Source organism: Apis cerana, linkage group LG7 (assembly GCF_029169275.1).
Source record: "Apis cerana isolate GH-2021 linkage group LG7, AcerK_1.0, whole genome shotgun sequence".
Classification (NCBI taxonomy): domain Eukaryota; kingdom Metazoa; phylum Arthropoda; class Insecta; order Hymenoptera; family Apidae; genus Apis; species Apis cerana.
This window is the reverse complement of record NC_083858.1, coordinates 4,539,670-4,545,582: the sequence shown is the minus strand read 5'-3', so window position 1 is coordinate 4,545,582 and position 5,913 is coordinate 4,539,670.

The window sequence follows — 5,913 nt, the reverse complement described above, 5'->3', positions numbered from 1 at the left end:
ATTTGAAATTTTCAATACATATTCAATATTTAATTTTATTCATTAGAAAAAAGATTATTTATTGTATATATTTACTTATTTCTATTAAAAATATAATTTTTAATATAATTTAAATATAATATAAGAAAATTATTAATAAATACTTGATAAATATTAATATCAAATTGTTTTATTAAATTGAAGTTATTAAATTGAATTAAAGTATTTAATTATTAATATAAATAATTAATATTGTTTTTAATAAAATTTTGATACACAATATTTACAATCTAATTCAAAACATTGAATATACATATATATAATCAAATATGATTTATAATAAATTATGATTTATTATAATAAATTATAATGTACAAAATTAAATATCTCAGGAATTATAAATTTTAAGATAAACTTTATATAACTTTATCTTATAATTTTACATTAAGAATTTCTTTCATTAACTATATTAACTATAATAAATATTAAAATATTAAAATTTTATCTAATTTAAAAAGATAAAATTTTCTTTTTTCATAAAGAAGCCATAGTAATTTAAAAAAATTTTATTTTTGTATATATTATTGTATATAATTTTGTATATATTATTATAATATATAATTTATTATAACATTTCAATCTTTTATATTTATATATTTTATATTTATATATTATATTATAATTTATAATTATATTTTATTATGATGAAGCAATTATATATTATTGATAAAGCATCTTGTATATTTTAATTAATAATCTTCTATATAAATTCTAAACAATTTTTTTATGGAATCTATTACAGTTTTCTAATTATAAGTTATTATAAGTTATTATAATAAAAATTTTTATATAATTGAAATTTTTATATCTAATGAATAATTTTTAAGTTGAAAATGATGCATATACTATTTGATAGATACTATTTGATACTTTTCATTAAGAGAACAATTATTAATATTACTTAAAATTATGCATATTTTCTCCGCCCATTATGACAATTAGTTAAATGTACAGTATAGAATATTTTCTTGCTTTTTAGATATATTTGAAATAATATTTTATACATATATTTGTGAGATATTTATGATGTGCATGGTGACTTCATGATATCTTTTATAATTCATGATTTTACATATACGTATTTAACAAGGCGGATTTTTACTAAAATTCTACGAAATAAAAAAGAAAGAGAATTGAAAAACTAAAGAAAGATCGTTATCTCTTCCGTTTTTTTTCGAACTTTTCTGCATTTATACGAATGCAATATATTCTACATTATACGTGATAATAGTATTTTTGGTACAATAGTTGTACCGCGATTATGTTTCTCCAATGGATTCATCGCGGAGTGATAAAATTGTTGATCGTTGGTACATTACGTATTATATTTGTAATAATAATTCTATTTTTGATAATCAATTAATTATTCCATTTTAGAAATTGATGGTTCTACAGTCATATTTAGAATAATTTAATAATTTAATAGTTTTTAAGGTATGTTGTGAGAACAATATGATAGGATTCCTTTCCTTTTATTCACATAAGTATTATATAAAATCTCAACTTATATAGATCAACAAAATAATGAATTGAAAATTAGTTTTGCGAGAGATCTCGATTATTTTTAATTTCAAATATTTTTAATATAATATAACTTCCTATTACAATATTATAATATAATATTATAATTATTGTGAATATTTACAAAATATTAAATATTCATTAGATTATCTTAATTATTTATCATAATGAATCATAATTAAAATTTTAAAAAATTCTGTAAATTAAAATTCTAAAAAGTTTGTTTTAAATATATTTTCTTTAATTTAATTAAATTAAATTTATTTTATAATAGATATTTTTATAATAATAATATTTTTAATGAATTTAATCTAAATCCATTAAGAATATAAGTTAATATAAAAAAGGAATTGTATCTTGAAAAAATTAAGAAAGTGGTATAAAACGATTAGTATGATCCATAAAAACGTCTCGGACGTAGATTAATTTTGAAAAGGCAAGAAAAAAAATGGCAGAACAAATATAATAATTATATGGGGTCACTTTATCGCTTTGTTAACAGATTGCCTTTCGTGAAACGGGCGTAGAATCTCTTCGAATCAAACGTGTAACACGATACATTGGCATTCTGTAGTTAAGTATACGATGCGTAATACATACACGCGATAGCAAAAGTCTTTTTATTATATTATATATAATATCGTCTGAACGATCGATCTCAGGTGTGTCCGAGATTTATGCTAATTAATTAATTCTAGCTCATTGTTCATAAATGTTGTGCCAATAGTAAAGAAATAAAAATTAAAATAAAAGAAAATTCAATAAAAAAAAATGAAATGCGTGCCAAAAAAAGAAAAATACTGAATAATGGGACGATAATATGGATTTAATGTGTTAAATGGTTCCAAAAGAATCGAGATATCAGAAAGTGCAAACGAGTCAAATCTGCTCGATCTTATATATTTTTTTTTTTCGTTCGAATAATTCCGATATTACAATTAATTGGATAATTACAGTACAATATAATTAAAGTATTTTCGAAATGTATGTAGAAATAGAAATTAGTATATCGATCGAGCACATCTGTCTCGTACAAAAATATACGAACTAATTGTTACAATCTTTTAATTGTTGAATTTTTGCAGTAGATGGTAAGTGTCTTAACGTATACCTTATATAAACTACACAATAATATATTCTATATTAATGTTTCTTAAATTTACACAACATACAAATGATCATCTGAGAGCTTTCGTCGATCACCATCTTTGAATATTCAAAAAGGAATAACTTAAAAATTAATTTACATTATATAATAATTTATAAATTAACTTGACATTAATTATTATTGTATAAATTTTTGGAATATACAACGTAAATATATTTTTCAAATTAAATTAATTATTGAAAATTCTAAATATAATTCAATTTTTGTAAAAATTGATGATTTTCTACGTAAAGTTATCAGGTCGATCGATTCTGGATATCTTCGAGAAAATGACGCCTAATTAATTAATGTTATAATATAACATAATAATATTAATTGTCATAATGTAAAATTGAGATAAAAATGTAATACTTAAAAAAATTTGAACGCATTATAATAATATATAGATTATAAAATCCTAAAAATTTACAAAAATAAATTAGGATTTAAAGATAATAAATAAAGAAAAACTTTCATTCAAATAAAACAGAAATAAAAATATAAATAAGGCATGTATTTCAATTTGTCGAAGAATGTCCGGATAAAAAAAGATCTTAAATATTAATACAATCTAAATGTGATAATATATTTGCTATACTGAATTACAACGTAATTATTATATATTCTAATTATTGATTATGCGTGAATTGTATGGAAGAAGCGAGCAATTTTAAAAAATCCGTCTATTTTCCGTGTGAATTTTAATGCATGCAGCATTAAGGTGATCAATAAGATCGGATTTCCTTTTTTACATAAATCGAATGTGCCAAGAGCTTTAGCATCTATAACATCTTGATCGTCTTGAATAAGTACAAAATATTGGGATAACTTATTTTTTGATTATCGATAAGCGACGAAAAAAAGAGACGAAGAAAAACCGATCATGTGATGATGGAAAAAAAAAGAAAATAAGCCTACATGAATTTATTCCCAAATGTAGAGCATTATTCATATGTTTATCAATATTGAATATTGATTATTGAAATGAATAAAAAGAAATTAAAAAGAAAATAAGAAATCGTCACATCACCTTCGTCTGCATTTGCATTCAACAACACACACGGCAAATCTAACCTTCGGATTTACGATTTGCTTCACGAAATATAAATTAAAAAAGACTCTTGCGCTCTATGCATATATATGTTATATATATTATATATATAAATGTATGTGTATGTGTGTGGGTGTGCCTACAAATTTTCTCTTCGAATTTATCTATTTCACTCTGTATTTACTATCTCTCTTTGTCTATCTACTCTCTATTGTATATTTCTTCAATGTTTTTTCATTTTCGTTCCTCTTTTTAAAAAACAAATAGAGAATAAATTGCTCTGATTAATTCTTAACTGACAACTTGTATGATTTATCTATAATTTTTTCAACTTTTATACGAATAGTTTTTTTTTATATAATTCTTTAATATGAATATTTTAATAACATTATTTTTTTATTATTATTATTATTTTTTTTATTATAAATTATTAAAAAATTTCTTATTATTTCACTTTAATAATTGTACGATTCTAAAAATCAAATAAAACCGTCAGTTAAGGATTAATTACATTGTTAATTGTCTTTCTATGTTCCGACTATATCTATTATGTGTGCGTATATATATATATATATATATATATATATATATATATATATACACACATGTATATGTATATGTATGTTCCTTTTAATAAATGCAATTACAGAGTAATTATGTGCGTGCACGGTACATCTATTTGCATAGACGAACATAAACGATTTTGTGTTTAAAAATATATGAATTATATGTAAAAAAATATCTATTAATATTTTTAATAAGATAATTTTATTGATCTAGAGTTTGAACTTTTGAGATATTTCAAGTAAACTATTCATGAAAATATCATTTCTATTCTATTCTATACACTTATATATAATCTCAATCAATACGAATTATTTTTTCATTAATTATCGAGTTGATAGATTGCAAAAAATTCGATTATTCATTTTAATATTGAAAAGATCTTTCTGAATAAATAAATCTAAATAAATAATCTAAATGTTGAGTAAAATATAAATTGATAAATCTTTATTTCATTTTTATTTTGATGTAAATTCTTGTTTATAATTTTTCGATGATGTAATTTTTATTTTATTTTATCATATTATATTTAAATCTACTTTATTTCTATTCAATCATTAATTTTCTATATAAAAATTTATAGGATTTTTATCTTATTTTTATATTTTTTATCATAGAAAACTGGGATAAAAAAAAGAAATAAAGGAAATTGGGGCTAATAGACTAATTTTAGAGTTTTTAATTTTAATAAATTATATATATAAAATAATATTATTATAAGAGAAATATTAAAAATTGATTTAATATAATAATAATTATTTTCTTTTAAGACGTTTCAGTCATTAATTGACCCATCGAAGATTAGATTAATCGTGCAATTAACAATAAATTAAGAAAATTTTAGAAATAATAAAATAATAATATCAAGAAAGTTATTTTATTATAATTTTATTATAAAATATTAATTATTTTTCTTTTGCATTAATAATAAATTGAATATTTCTAACTATTATTAACTATTATTAGTATTATTATTAAATATAAATTATAATATATTATGTATATCATAATATAATTATAAGTTTAAAAAAAATATATAAAAATTGCTGACAACAAAATAATAATTTAAACTTCTATATATATATATATATAAAAATAACATTAATATGAAATATTAAATATAAAAGTTAAATTATAAGAATAATTATAGAAACATATAAAAAATATAATGTAAAAACTTATAGTTAACTAATCTCGAACGTTATTAGTCAATTAACTCCAAATGATTATTTTGATTTTAATAAATAATTATAATGTTACATTTTATATATATATAAAGATTATTAAAAATATCATAATTCGTCTAATATATAAATTTTAAAGTATTCATTTACACTATTATAATTATATAAAGTGCGGAAATATTATAAGTCTTTAAGAAAAAATATTTATTCATATAGCTAATTTTCCAATAGACAAAATGCATAATCATGGCAAGAATAAATAAGTAATATAGAAATCACTTATTTCCATAAACATATGCATGTTTTAATATAGCTTACATAAATATAATATTTTTAAAAATTAATCAATTAATTCTATAGTTTATATAAATATACAAAGTAGCTAATATCTTTTAATAGATTTTATT